The sequence below is a fragment of the Megascapheus bottae genome, unplaced genomic scaffold, assembly GCF_031878675.1.
Source record: "Megascapheus bottae isolate mThoBot1 unplaced genomic scaffold, mThoBot2.hap1 HAP1_SCAFFOLD_90, whole genome shotgun sequence".
NCBI classification, from domain to species: Eukaryota; Metazoa; Chordata; class Mammalia; order Rodentia; family Geomyidae; genus Megascapheus; species Megascapheus bottae.
In genome coordinates, this window is record NW_028327568.1 from 493,537 (window position 1) to 509,728 (window position 16,192).

The 16,192-nt window shown below is 40.6% G+C and overlaps 1 pseudogene; it reads right to left on the reverse strand.

The window, feature by feature from the left end:
• Window positions 1–876: 876 nt before the first annotated feature.
• On the reverse strand, window positions 877–975 carry LOC150039644 (U6 spliceosomal RNA; annotated as a pseudogene).
• Window positions 976–16,192: the final 15,217 nt, after the last annotated feature.

A 16,192-nucleotide genomic window follows, 5' to 3' on the forward strand; every position in this document is an offset into this window, starting at 1 on the left:
ACAGTCCCTGAGCTCGTCAGCTCAAGACACTCATCCTATCCTTGAGCCACAGTGCCACCTCTACATTTCTAGTGGTTAATTGGAGATAAGAATCTCATGGCCTTTAGTGCCCAGGCTGGCTTTGAACTATGATCGTCAGTTCTCAGTGTCCTGAGTAGCTAGAATTATAGGTGTGAGCTATCAGGCCCAGCTTATTATGATTTTTGATGGTCCTTTACACACAACATTATCATGAAATATTGGGGAAGAAACTTTCATACATGATATTCAGTCCTTGAGTACATGGTTCTCAATGGGTCTTTTTGCAAACCTAACCTATTCCACATGAAAATGGAGGACATAGAGCATATTTGAATATATCGACTTGAACTTCACAGCAAATATAATTATACAAACTAACAATTTCCTTCCTTAAAAGCAAATTCCATGGGCAGGGAATTTGGCCTAGTGTTTGAGTGCTTGCCTAGCATGCACGAAGACCCAGGTTTGATTCCTCGGTGCCATATACATAGAAAAAAGCTGGATGTGGTGCTGTGGCTCAAGTGGTAGAGCTCTAGCCTTGAGAAGTCAAAGGACAGTGCTCAGGCCCTGAGCTCAAACCCAGGACTGGCCAAAAAAAAAAAAACAAGCAGATCAGGCAAAAACTGAGATGCTTTCAAGACCATCTGTGCACTGTAATTTTCATTGTTCAAGGTAACATTTTGGATATATTTTTAAAATATATTACTTCACAAGCATTGCTACCTTTCTCACGGTTTTTGTCCCCATTTCCTACCCCGACCCCTCCTAATCATCTTGTGGTCCTCCCTTCCCTATTCTATTCCAAAGAAACAATGATATATATATATACATATATATATATACACACACACACACACAAATATGGAATGCTTCACGAATTTGGATGTCATCCTTGCATAGGATCCATGGCAATCTTCTCTGTATCGTTCATTTTGGATATATTTATTCCTAAATGTTTTACTGTTTATACTCGTATAAACAGATTTGATTCCTGACATTATTTCTAAATTGTAAATTTCTCACATATGTCCACTTAACTTTTATCTAATTATTATATCCCATTATTTCATACTGAACTGTTATTGGCAAGGAGTTTCTAAATCAAAGATAAGGTCAGCTTTGGGAGCCACTGGCGATTGCCTGTCATCCTAGCTCCTCAGAGTGTTAGGTGCTTAGGTTCCACCCTGGCAGAGGTAGAGGCTGCTGGAGCACAGTCTCCAGCAAGGCCCCACAGGCTCCAAGTTTCCACTGAATCAGCGCTGCGAGGGGGAGTCCCACCCCCAACACCAGTGTTGGGCACCATGGAGCCACCAGTCTTGTGGTGCCCTTTTATACACTTTTGCTAGCAAACATCTGTATCCGTGGAGATCTGCTTTCTTGTGGAGCTTTCCAGTCTCTCTGGTACAATCTGCTGGTTTCAACATTAGATCTCCCCGCTCCAGCATCAATGGTGCATCCCCACTCCTCTGTTGGTCCCTCCACACCAACATGGTAGTTAGAAAGTGGCAGGGGTGGGTTGGGTGGTCGTCTACTGGTGTGCACTGGGAGCTGGTATTCAGAGTTCACTTGGCCCTGGACCCTGGGAACTCAGGATCAGATCCTGGCCTCCTCTGCTGCTGATGCTGCAGCAACGAATCCATCTCCTCTGGCTTTGCAGATACTGCTGTAGCCTCGCTGGTACCCAGCTTCCCAGGTCTGGGGCTCCTCACATTCCTTGGCATGGGACTGAGGAAGCAAAGACCTGCTTTACCTCAGTATCTCAGTATCCTCGGCCCTGAAAAGATGTCCACGCTTTCACCACTGCACACTGTTCCACCTATGTCCCATGAGTTTCTTGCTTTTGAAATGCTAGGTCTTGTGTACACACACCCATGTGTAAACCTGAGTGCAATCAGTGCCCACTGTCCTGTGACACATGTCTGCATTGCCTACCAGCGTTGTGGGGAATCCACATTACTATGGATGACACAAAAGTTATTCAAAACTGGCAGTGGTAACACATGCCTGTAATCCTAGCTGCAAGGAGACTTCAGATCTGAGATGTGGCAGGAGAGTCTTTGAGACATTTTTTTATTTTGCTCGTTCTGGGCTTTGAACTTAAAGCCTGAGCACAGGCCTTGGACTGTTCCCTTAGCTCTTTAGCTCAAGGATACTGCCCTACCCCTGGACGCACAGCCCCATTTCTCATTTTCTAGTGATTAACTGGAGATAAGTGTCTCTCCTTCTTGTGCCAGGAGTTTGGCTTAGTGGTAAGATGCTTGCCAATCATACACGAAGACCAAGGTTCTATTTCCTTGGTACCACATACATAGAAAAATGCCAAAATGGTGCTGTGGATGAAGTGGTAGAGCTCTAGCCTGTAGAAAGCCCAAAGACAGTGCTCAGGCCTGGAGTTTCAAGGCCCAGGACTGCCAAAATAAGCGTCTCACATTCTTTAATGCCTAGGCTGGATAGTAGCTAGGATTACAAGTGTCAGCCACTGTACCCAGTTCCATTTTGAATTTGATCAGAGGAACAAATGCCAGTCTTTGGTGGATTATGCCTATAATCCTCTGCTTAGGAGGCTGAGATCTGAGGATCTCACTGCATTGTGTTTTTATCTCAACTACTTAGAAAGGGTAAAAAGAAAGATTGTGGTCCAAGCTGATCTGATCATACACATAAACCCTACTATAAAAATGAGTAAACAAAAAGAGAAGGGTATGCAGCTCAACTTGTATAGCACCTAACTAGCGTGAGTGATGCCTCAAGTTTAACCACTAGAATAGACAGAAGGGGAGATTGGGAGAAAAGAAAAATGGAGGAGTTATGATATAATCACATGCTGGAGCTATGTGAAACATTAAGTAAAGGGATTACACATGTTTTATATGAAAAGAGAATGATGATTTTCTAAAAGGCAAATTGTAAAATATGGAATTCAGGTTAAAATACATGTATAAGTGTTGTCTTTCTCTAAAATGATACTTACATGCCTGTTTAGTTTAAAAGCAGTTAATGATTTCAAAACATATAATACAAGAGTGATTAGAAATGAATCATTGTTTTCTCAACACTTTTTTCTGCTACATTCCTTATTTACAAATTTCAAAGAGCTATTGTTGATGATATTGGTTATTTGTTAATTTAATCTTTCATCCTGAGTCAATAGTCTATTGTGCTCACTGTTTATGTTTGTGATCTTTCTTTTCCCTTCAGTCTTGGGGATAGAATTCAGGGCCTGGGCACTCAAGGGTAACACATTACCACTATGATCAACTTTGCCACTTCTGGTTTTTGAGTACTTCACAAGAGGTAAGAGTCTCAAAGTATCTTTTCTGCCTGGGCTGGCTTTGAACCATGATCCTACAGGTGTGAGCCACTGGTGTTTGGCTGAACTCATTTACTTTACCTATTAGGTCTGTATAACCATAGCCCCCAAATACCCGCAAAGTGAGATGCAAAATTAGTTTTAAGTAAAAATCATCTGAGTATGCTGTCAGCTTTTATGCTCAAGGCTAGCCACAGTGCCACTACTGGTTTCCTGGAGGTTTATTAGAGATAAGGAGTCTCATGGACTTTCTTGCCCAGACTATCTTTGAACCTTAATCATCAGACCTCAGATTCCTGATTTGCTAGGATTATAGCACCAATAGTTGAAGAGATATTTTCAGTGTATGTCTTGTGTTTCTTTGTGGAAGATCAGACAAATGTAAGTATATGGTATTTTTTCTGGGTTATCCAGTCTGTCTCATTGATTTTTTGGGTCTATTTTTGTGCCAGTACCAGCTTGTTTATGTTAGTATGGCTCTGTAGCATGATGCATTATTTTCACGTGTACTGTGAAAGAGGGATCATTGACAGTGGTACCTGTCACATGTATGTCAGCATGTCCAGTTCCATGAATACTACTCAGTAACACCTCCTACCCAGTATCTTAGATGATATGATTCCTTTTATTTTATCATCCTAAACTTAAGTGCTAAAAGACTCATAGGGTCACTCAGAGAGTACTTCAGAGGAAGTATCATTATGAGAGGTGAGTTTCATGAATGTAACTTCTCCAGAAATTTCAAGGGAAAAGACATGGAGTGGAAGAGAGAGAATTAACAGTCCTTAGTTTAGGCTAATGTGTGGGCTTGTATCTGAGAATTTAAGAGAAAAACAAATATAAAAAGTATAAAGACAGAAAAAATTGTGAGTACATATACAAAGGAAACTCAATTACAGAGTTACAAGTGCTATCAGAAAAGAACTCACTTGTTACCCAGAATAGCCTAGACTGTTCTCCCAGTTATATTTCTGGAGTAGCTGACAGGCACACCCTACTATGCCCAGTGTTTTCTGTAGAAAATGGGATTTCACAAGGTGTGTTTACCTATGCAGGGCCAGAGGCATGATATTTCTACTCTGATATGTTCCTGAGTGCATATAAGAACACATGACATTGATTCAGATACGTCTTTATTTTCCATTAGCCAAGTATGTGTATTTGCTCTGGATGACACCACAAAGTGATTTCAAGGGAAATCTGATATTTCAGTTATAAACACTTAACAATGTCCTCGTTCTAATGTCAGCAAAGTGTGCAGAAAGTCCATGGCAGAGTCAGACAAAATGTTTTGTGCAGGATGAGAGGAATGGTGACAAGGAAGGTATTAATGGAACCTAGGAATGGCTCCTTTCAGCACAGTCCAGGACAGAACCTAGGACTAGCTGCGTAATTCAGGATTCAAAAGACAAGGTATGACTTTTACTTTGTCTGTGTGTACACATTTTGCAGTGGGAAGTGGCATTTGCCTCCAGTTTGTCTTCAGGTAGGTCTTATGTGAGAAGCAGAATAGGTCATTGGGCCCTGAGCAGTGACCCTACCTCCTTCACAATGGAATGGAACCCGGAACTCTGGTAGCCAGGAATTATAACTGACATTCTGGTCAAGCCAGCTCACTTGGCCTGTGACTCTGGAAGGGGAAAGATATTCTCATGCTGTAGGAGACTGTCAGGAGACGCGGGCCTCAGGAAATTGGGAAATGAGTGTGTCTCTCAAGCCTGCATAGGTTGGAACCGTGCCCAGCCAACAGTTCAACACCTCAGTCTATTTTCCACCAAGAAATCAATGGAAACACAAGGCAGCTCAGGTGAAGTATAATCTAGATACCTTCTTCTTCTGTGCTTTTCTGTGCCAATAATGATAGAATATTTTCTGTATGGTTTTCAGTCTACTCTGTCACAATTTGAAATGTGCTCCCATTTCCAAATTAAAAGATACTTTGTCTTTACCCCTTAGAGTGACAATGACTCAGGGGGGACTGTGAATGTACCCTGTAACGTGTTGAGCCTGGAGGCAGGCCCGCTGGAGATACTGATGACCGTGGTCCCTGCCCACCTGAAAGGCGATCTTGTCTTTCTTTGAAACTTTCTGCATTATTATAGACTCTGGGACAATGGAGCAAGTGCTAACCATTTTGTTAAGAAAGTGACTATTCCTTCCTCAAGCTCAGGGCTACTCAGCCTTTCCTGGCTGGGACTTGGGAATACTCGGCATCTCAGAGCCTGTGTGTTCCCCCCCGGGGTGTTCTATTGGGAATGTGGGATAACACAACTGCACACCTTGTCTGATTTCCTATACCTGGCCACCCAGAACATGTCATTCCCCTCAGAAGCTACAGAAGCCTCAGAAGTCTACTTACTGAAAGGCTATGATCAGAGGCACAAGACCTTGGCACACAAATTCAGTCTTCACATGGATGAAGTCCTATGAAACCAAATTTCCAATTAGTTAAGGTTTCAAAAGCAATCTTGGAGGCCTGTGCAGTAATGTAGACAGAGAACAGATAGGAGGAGGGTGGACTGATGACCCTGTGTCTACTGAACCACCAGGAAAGGAGATATTGGGCGCCCTCATTTACAGATATATGCGCATATTTTTTTGGTTCTGATCAGTGCCTTGAATTCAGGACCTGATTTTTTGTCACAGATTTTGGTGGTGCAGAGATGGATTGGTCATCACTTGAGCCACAGCTCCCTTTTGTGCTGTTTGCTGGTTAATGGAGGTAAGTCTCAAGGAAATTTCCTTCACAGGCTGGTGTTGAACTCTGTTCTTTAGAGCACATCCTCCCAAATAGCTAGGATTATAGGCACAAGCCACTGTCACCATGCAGAGCATTTATTTTGGACACATTCATTCAAACCTCTTCAAATTTTAGAGAAAAGTATAGATTTATCCCACGTGCCTTCTTCTTATGTATTATCAACTGTGATTTAGCCAACCCCATAGATGTCCTCTTAGTTCTGAAAAAGAGAGCCAGAGTGTGACTTTCTCTTCCTCTTCCTCATCAGGTACAAATTGCTCTGGCCTAACTGTAAAGAAGATGAGCAAGTGAAGAATTAAGTGGGCTTTGGGTCCAAAGGAAGAGCAGTCCTTGAAACTGGATCTTTGGACTTTTTGACTCCAAATGCAAATTTCTCCTTTGTGAATCACCAACTGTGATTTGCAGTACGGGATTGAGGCTTGGGACTTGAGTGAATATCAGAGCACACACTTGTGGGTGTGCTTCTGGTCTCAGGGATGACAGGGAGGGCTCTGTGCAGAAAGTCTACAATCAGTTTTAAAATTGACTCTCTCGATGAAATTTTGAAGACTTGTACTCTAGAAGTTTCTAGAATTGAGTGGTGAAGATCATTCTGCTTGTAGGAGTGTCTATTTCTCTCACAAGTTGCATGTGTGCATCTAAGATGCAGCCTCTACATGGGAGTCGAGTGAGATAGGGGCTTTAGTGGGGAGGTTCTGAGGATAGGGAGGGTGGCTGCTCACTCTCCTGTCACCAATCTTCCCACAGCACCTTTTGTTCCATCTTCATGATGTGGGTGGTCTTTTCTCCTGATGATTTCTATGATCGCAAGAACAGACACACCCTGAATGAACTCATGTTCTAGGTGATGTTCAGCATGCCCTCCTCGGACCTGCTCCTCCATTTACACATTCTCCTTCACCAGCTGGAAGAACCTGTGACCTATCAGATCAATTACAAGGCAGGGAAGTCCTTGTGTGTGCGCTTGAGAGCATGTGAGTATGAATGGAACCAGGTCCCTAGGGAAACTCCTCCCAGGCTGGTGATTGTCCTTATTACTACCAGTTTGGCACAATGGCCTTTTATGGGTATTCTCTTCCGGGTAATGTGTGTTCTCTTTTAGAAAGAATACAGGCATGGCCACTCATTAAATACACCCTACTTCCTCATCCATGTTCAGTCCAAATTCACATTCTACAGCTTTCTGCATTAGGTTCTCATGGCATTTGTGTCACCCCAGAACTTCTCTAATAATCATGTATTTCTTTCCATTCTCAGATTTGGGCCTACAGAATGCAATCACCCCAGAACTCATGACCTAGTAGCCACCAGTGATGTGCGTGGGACTGTTACAGATGGCGATCTGGAGCCATCACTACTGTATGAAGCCTCAGGATGGTATGCAGTTTTTCATTTGTAGAAAGGCCTAACTCAGTTTTGAATTGTATGGACACCCAACTTGTTCTTAAGCCCAAATGTGACAGAATAACCCAAAGATACTTCTGAAGAAGAACTAGCAGTATTTCTTCCATTTATTTTAACCCTGCCTAGATCTGCCACAAACAGCTCAAATTGGCAAACCTCTTGGTAAGCAGGATCAACCAACCCCTGTGCGATTAATGGAAAATTTCTCCATTCTTCAATTTACTAAACTAAATAAATGTCAGGAAGAGCACTTGTCTTTCCTAAGTAGGTAGATACCATTGTGGATCCTGAATTAGCCCTTCTGCCTGCAGGCAACTTTGAGCCTGCCTCCTCCCCCAACCCTGCTCCTGACAAATATGTTATTATTGATTGATGTCTAATGTTTATATCATAAATTGTTTTAATTTTATTAAAATTTCCCTGTTCAAATTATTGAATACAAATCAGTTTTGTTTTTTCCCATATATTTTTATTGTAATTAATAGAAGGTTTACATTATATTCACCAGATAAAAGGTGCATTACTTCACATATTTGATAACCTTTCTTTTTTCATATATTTATTATTGTAATTAATAGAAGGGTTACATGATATTTGCCAGATAGATGGTGCATTAATTCCCATACATTGATACTCTTTTACATATCTTGGTCCCCATTTGCCTCCCCCTCACCCCTACCGCTCATCTTGTTTACCCCCTTCCCTATCCAATTTCAAATAACCAAATACAAATAAATTCAATATATCAGATAACAAAGTGAGATACTGTAACAATATGAGATAACCAAGGGACAGCAAGAGAGATGAGAGATAACATAGTACCTTAAGAACAACAACCATTCATTATATGGCTTATGTTTCTATATCCTAGAGATCCTTTCATTTATCGTCATACTATATGGCCTTTTGTATCAAGGTTTTGCTCTATTGCAAATCTCTGCTAGGAGCGCCAAAGGTTTCTACTGATTATGACAAATGAGGGAAACCATTGAGCCTAAGTTCCTTTGAGTCTGGCTTACTTCACTTAATATGATTTTTTCTAAGTCTTTCCATTTCCTAACAAATGGGGCAATGCAATTCTTTCTGACAGCAGCATAGAATTCCATAGTGTACATATAGCACGTCTTGTTGATCCACTCATCAACTGAGGGACATCTAGGTTGGTTCCATATGTTTGCTCTGGGAAATAGTGCTGCAATGAACATTGTTGTGCTAGTGGATTTAGTGTGTCCTTGTTTCTGGATGACTGGGTAAATGCCAAGTAGTGGAATTGCTGGGTCATAGGGGAGCTCTATGTTTAGACTTTTGAGGAACTGTCATACTGCTTTCCATAGTGGTTGAATGAGTTTGCACTCCCACCAAAAGTGTAGTAGTGATCCCTACTGACCACATCCCCTCCCACATCTGTTGTTATTAGTTTTCTTGATCCTGGCCATTCTAACTGTAGTGAGGTGGAATCTTAGAGGAATCTTACAGCCAACAAAATAGAATGGAAGAAAGATAGCCTCTTCAACAAATGGTGCTGCCAGAACTGGTTAAGCACCTGCAGAAAACTAAAGTTGGATCCTTCTTTGTCACCCTGCACTAGAATTAACTCCAAATGGATCAAAGACCTGGAGCTAAAAGCCGATACACTGAAAATTTTACAAGAAGTAGTAGGACATACAGTAGACCTCCTTGCCACAGGTTGAATCTTTCTCAATAAGGACAAAGAATCACAATAAATCAGAGAAAGGCTGGATAAGTGGGACTGCATTAAACTGCAGAGCCTTTGTATGGCAAAGGACATAGCTAGTAAATTAATTAGGAAGCCTACAGAGTGGGAGAAGATCTTCACCGACCATACAACGGACAAAGGCCTCATATCTAAAATATATCAACAGGTCAAAAAATTAAATCAATCCAAAACTAATCTCCAAAGTAAATTGATAACCTTATGCTTAGTACCCATTTCCCTCCACCCTACCCGCACCTCTCATCTTGTTTTCCCCCCTTCCTTGTCCAATTTCAAATAACCAAATACAAATATATCCAATGTATCAGATAACAAAGTGAAATACTGTAACAATATGAGATAACCAAGGGACAGCAAAAGTAATGAGAGATAACATAGTATATTAAGGACAAAAAATCACTCATTACTTGGCTTTTGTTTCTATATCCTAGAGGTCCTTTCATTTTGCATCATACTGTATGGCCTTATGTATATATGTTTTGCTCTATTGCAAATCTCTCACCTATGGACAGATCAACCAGGCAAAAACTCAACAGAGAATCCTTAGAATTCAACAACTGTATAGACCAACTAGATCTAACACATATCTGCATATTATTTCATCCACAACAACGCAATATATGTTTTTTCAACAGCACATGGAACATTTTCCAAAATTGACCACATATTAGGGCACAAAACAAACCTAGGCAGATTCAGAAACACTGAAATTATTCCCTGCACTTTCTTCGACCACAAAGGCATCAAATTGGAACTGAACAATCTCCACCAACGAAAACCCTGTAATTCATGGAGATTGATCAACACATTGTTGAATCACCAATGGGTCATCGAGGAGATCAGAACAGAAATCCAACAGTTTATGAAATTTAACAAAAAGGAGCATACAAAATACCAGCTCCTTTGGGACATAGAAAGGCAGTACTCAGAGGAAAATTTATAGCTCTGAGTGCCTACAATAACAAATTGGAAAATTCGCATACCAACAATTTAATGTGTCACCTTAAGCACCTGGAAAAAGAGCAACAAACCAACCCTAATCCCAGTAGAAGGAAGCAAATTATTAAAATCAAAGCAGAATTAAATGAATTGGAGTGCAAAAAAACTATAGAAAGAATCAAGAAACAAGGAGTTGGTTCTTTGAAAAAATTAACAAAATTAACACACCCTTAGCAAATCTTATCCAAAAAAAAGAAGGGAGCATACCGAAATAAGCAAAATCACAGATGAGAATGGTAATATCAGGACAGAAATTACCAAGATCCTGATCATCACGAGGAAATACTTTTCAAACCTTTATTCCAACAAATTGGAGAATGTAGAAGAAATGGATGAATTTCTAATTAATATTAACATAAACACATGGAACCAAAAAGACCTAACCCAAATAAACAGGCCTATTTGAAGCACTGAAATAGAAATGGAAATAAGAGACCTTCCACCTAAGAAAACCCTAGGGCCAGATGGATTCACAGCTGAATTCTATAAGGTCTTCAAAGCAGAGCTCACACCAATACTCCTCAAGCTCTTCAACAAAATTGAAAACCAAGGCTCTTTCCAAACCCATTCTACGAAGCCACTATAACTCTCATCCCCAAACCAGACAGAGATTCATGAAAGAAAGAGAACTATAGACCCATTTCTTTGATGAATATTGATGCAAAACTCCTCAACAAAATACTGGCCAACCGTCTACAACAACTCATCAAAAAAATCATACACTATGATCAAACAGGATTCATCACAGGGAGGCAAAGCTGGTTCAACATATGCAAATCAATTAATATAATTCAACACATCAAACAGCAGGAAGGACAAAATTCACATGATTGTCTCAATAGATGCAGAAAAGGCATTGACAAGATCCAACATCCATTTATGCTAAAAGCCCTGTAGAACATTCCTCAGTATAATAAAGGCTCTATATGGCAAACCCACAGCTATTGTTTTTTTTTCCGCCAGTCCTGGGCTTGAACTCAGGGCCTGAGTATTGGTTGCCCTTGGGCTTTAAGGTTAGAACTGTACCATTTGAGCTACAGCATCACTTCCAGCTTTTTCTATGTATGTGGTATCGAGGAATCAAATCTGGGTCTTCATGCATGCTAGGCAAGCACTCAACCCCTAGGTCAAACTCCTGACCCCAACATTGTTCTTTTCGTCATACCATCTGATGTCCCAGCATATAGGTCCTTCGCAAGGGGCCAGTGAGCTGCATTTGGGGGAGTGAATCTGCTGCATTTACTGATGAATGCAGAGAGCCAAAGAATACAGGCAATGGAGGATGTAGACTGTGGTAAGATAGGACCCTTGATGTTAAGATTCTTAAGCTATATTTTACATAACAGGTGTCTCAAAGCTGGTCCAGCTTGAACCTCAAGCTCCCACCTGTTCTTTGGGATTACTTCCCATTTCCATCCACCAAAGGAAAGGGTTGCTAAGTGAAGCACTCTGCCTCCAGTGAGGCAGACTTCTTTGTGCAAATATGAAAGAATTTGAAGTCATACAGGTAAGTCTTTGCTATAATTTTATGCTGTAAGCTGCTCCTTTCCTTGGAGGTGCTCATAAATATTTTCTAAGTGTGTATGAGGTATGACATGGACTGTTGATTTTCAAGATGTCACAATAGCTGATCTGGGGATCTGTTTGGAGAAAGGCCTGGAAAGAAGCTATCTGCACTTATCAGCTTTTTACACAGAACACTTGGGCTAGACTTTCATCTATACAAGAAGTCATTTTAGCTGATTTGCTTCCATTGAGATTGCTAACTTCAACCTCTAATATATGAGTAGATATGCTTTTATGTAAACAGATAAGAAAATCTGAGGTACTATTTTCAAGTAATGGTATTCGTGCTATAGGTATTGATTTTGTGGCAGGTGACACCCCTGGGATTTGTTTCACATTTTTTTCTTCTTTAGAATCAAGAATATGTGTCAGGATGGAAAGGGATCCTGGTCATATGACCAGGTTTGTGAAGCTTCCCAGTTGGTGGCGTTGGGACACATGGTCAAGTGTGAAAACTCACTGCAAGGTGGGCTGTGAGGGCCAGGAGTGTAGCCTATTGGTAGCATGAATGAAGCCTTGAATTTGATACCCTGGTGCCACATACACAAAAAAACCAAAGTGGTGCTGTGGTTCAAGTGGTAGAGCACAATCCTTGAGAAATCTCAAGGCCAGTTCTCAAGCCCTGAGTTAAAGCCCCAGGACTAGCAGAAAACAACCAACCCAAAAACCAAGCACATAACATGGGACATGATCCATTTCCTCTTGACCTCAAAGAATCTCAGGGACAGACCGAAGGCCTAGCTTCAAGTTCCCAAACTGGCACCAAAGCAAACATTCTCATTCCACCAGTTGTATTTTCTCCCTTTTTGCCAGATATGGGGCCTGAAGAAATGGACTGGACACTCTTCCTGGCTTTCCTTCTACCACTTGATGTGTAGATCAATGGATCTATACATATATTTTTGCCTTTTAGTTGTTTTATATTGCTGGGCAAGGTGATTTTGAAATGTAATTCTTACAGACTTTTTTGCCAGGCTCTTATTTTTTAAATTTGGTAGCCTCTGGCTCAAACTCAGATCCTGTGAACTTTCCTTGAGTTTGCTTTGGTGAAGGCTACCACTCTACTGCTTGAGCCATAGCTCCACACTTTTAGCCTTGTTTATGTGGTAGTGAGGAATCAAACCCAGCACTTCATGTATGCTAGGCAAGTTCTTCTCTATTTTTTGTTGTTTTTGTTTTTTTATTAAAAGATTTTATTAACACTGATTTTTACATCATATTTCAAATGTCATGTTTAACAAGTATTCAAGAAAGAAATCTGTATATGCAACCACTAGCACATAAATTTTAGAACATAGTTAAAATTAAGCTGAGAGTTTGTATGTGATAGACACATAGCGATCTAAGTGACATGTTTATATAGTATATATGGAATCATAGATTTTTATGTCTATGTAGTTGTATTTACATTTCCAAGAGGTGTCAATAACCTTGAATACGCAAATATTGCTCTTGTACTGTTTGGATGTAGTATCCACATATAAAGGAGACCAGGCCTCTTTTCTTTCTTTGGTCTTGACTTATCCCATTCAATATAATTAACTCATTTCATCCACTTCCCAGAGAATGCCATCATTTTATCCTGTCTGTACGCTATGTAGAATTCCATTTTCATATATATATATATATATATATATATATATATATATATCCACTCATCTGTAGTGTTGCATCTGGTTGGTTTCCATCACTTGGCTATTGAGTAGCACAGCAATGAACATAGTTGTGTAGGTGTCCTTATCATAACCCAGGTTATGATGCTCAGGGTAGATGCCTAGGAGTGGCATGGTTGATTCATAGGGAAGTTCTATTTTTAGTTTTTTCAGATATCTCCAAACTGCCTTCCAGTGACTGTACTAATTTACATTCCTACCAGCAGTGCAGTAGGGTTCCTCTTCACATCCCCACTAGCATTTGTTGATGTCTGAAGTTTTCTATTGAGTCACATTCCTGTACCATGCCCAGGCTGTCTTTATAGCATGAACCTGAGATTCAGCCTCCTAATAGACAGAAGTACACGTGAGTGGCCCACAGGTCCCAGCTTCCACCACATATTTTTAATTTTTGTCGGTCATGTAAATTGAACTCTGGGCCTGGGCACTGTCTTTGAGCTGTTCAGCACAATGCTACTCCCATACCCTTCAAGACATAGCGCCACTTCTTGTTTTCTAGTGGGTAAATTGAGATGAGTCTCATGAACTTAGGCCAGTGCTGTGGCTCATGCCTGTAATCCTGGCTATGCAGGAGGCTGAGATCTCAGGATCAAGGTCCAAGCCACCCGGGGCACAAAAGGACCAAAGACTCTTATCTCTAATTAACCATTAGAAAAAGGGAAATGGGGCTTGGCTCAAGGGTAGGACAGTAACTTTGAGCTCAGGGACAGCACCCAGGCCAATTTTAATCCTGAAGACAAGCCCCCACCCCCACAAAAAAAGTTCTCATGGACTTTAGTGAGATCCTCAGATCTCAGCCTCCTGATTAGCTAGGATTAAAGGTGTGAGCCACAGAGCCTGGGTACACTACATATTTTTTTATAAATGATTTCTTTTTCTTTAATCATGGGGCTTAGACTCTGGGCTAGGGTGCTGTCTCTGAGCTCTTCAGCTCAAGGATACCACTCTATACCACTCCTGTTTTTCTAGTGGTTGATAGTAGATAAGAGTCTCTCTCTCTTTAGTGCCAGGGCTGGATTTGAACCTTGATCCTCAGATCTCAACCTCCTATGATTAAAGGCATGAGACACCATGCCTGGCATATAACTGAAATTTTTAAAACTGTCAGATAAATTGAAATTTCTTAATTAAAAAAAGCTCATGTTTTGTTCTGTGTGTTTCAATATCTATAGTACAGTTTGATCTTGGCCTCAACTAATCTGTAGTATTCAGAATGTTTTACAGTAGTTCACGTTTGCATTCCCCTAAGGATTAAAACCTTTAATAACTATTTTAGCCAAGTCTCAGAATGTTATCTAACTTTGATATTCTATATGGTGAACTACGTATTAGATAAGAGTAGTGTGAGGAAGACAAATCTCAGACAACACAGGTGTTTTAATCAACATTCCTGAAATGTTGCTTGTTTCCTTATTTTATTTATTTCTGACAGGCTTGGAGCAATATCCTTTGGCTTTTGTAAGGTTAGTGCTTTACCATTTGAGACCCAGGATCATTTCATTTTTCTATGTATGTGGTACCAAGGAATCAAACCTAAGGCTTTGTTATTGTTAGGAGACACTTTACCACTAGGCCATGCTCCCAGGCACAGAATTTTTTTTTAATTTTTTTTGTAATTAGTAAAAGGTTACATGATATTTGCCACATAGAAGGGTACATTGATACCCTTTCACATGTCTTGGTACCCATTTCCCTCCCTCCCCCACACCCCCACCCGTCTTGGTTTTCCCCCCTTCCCTATCAAATTTCAAATATCCAAATACAAATAAATTCAATATATCAGATAACAAAGTGAGATACTGTAACAATATGAGATAACCAAGGGACAGCAAAGGAGATGAGAGACAACATAGTACATTAAGGAGAACAATCATTCATTACATGGCTTTTGTTTAAATGGTTTCCCTCATTTGTCATAATCAGTAGAAACCTTGGGCTCTACTAGCAGAGATCTGCAATAGAGCAAAATCTTGATACATAAGGCCATATAATGTGAAGCTAATTGAAAGGACCTCCAGGATATTGAAACAGGCACAGATTTTTATTTATACATTTTATGCCTTCCTGGTGGGTCCTGGGCTTCCATGTACTAGGCCAGCATGCTTGAACCACAGCTTTAGCCTTATTTGTTCTATCTACCTACATATCAATCTATCTATTGATCTCTATCTGATATCTATCAGTCTGTCTCCTGAGTAGCTAGGATTAAAGGTATGAATCAGTGGCACCCCGCTCTGAGCTATCATTTTAAGGATACTTAATCCTGGCGGTAGGGATGGGGGTGGGATTTACTAAAGCATCTCCTTTACCTGCACACATTTGCATAGGAAAATCTTTACTTCAAGGATGGACAGACACTGGTTTAGAAGAAAGCAACATTTGCGGCCGGGAGTTTTGTCCTGGTGGTAGAGTGCTTGCCTAGCATGCATCAAGACCCAGGTTTGCTTCCTTGGTACCACATACATAGAAAAAAAGCTGGAAGTGGTGCTGTGGCTCAAGTGATAGAGCTCTAGCCTTGAGGAAAGCCAATGACAGTGCTCAAGCCCTAAGTTCAAGCCCCAGGATTGGCAAAAGAAAAAAGGCAACATCTGATTTTTATTAATCCTTTATTTAAAGGCATGCTAAATAAAAATGATGAATTTCATTATCTCTACACCCAAATGATGTCAGTCTTAACTACAAGTACCATTAACAGGTGTCTAGAACAAAAGGAACAATCAGCT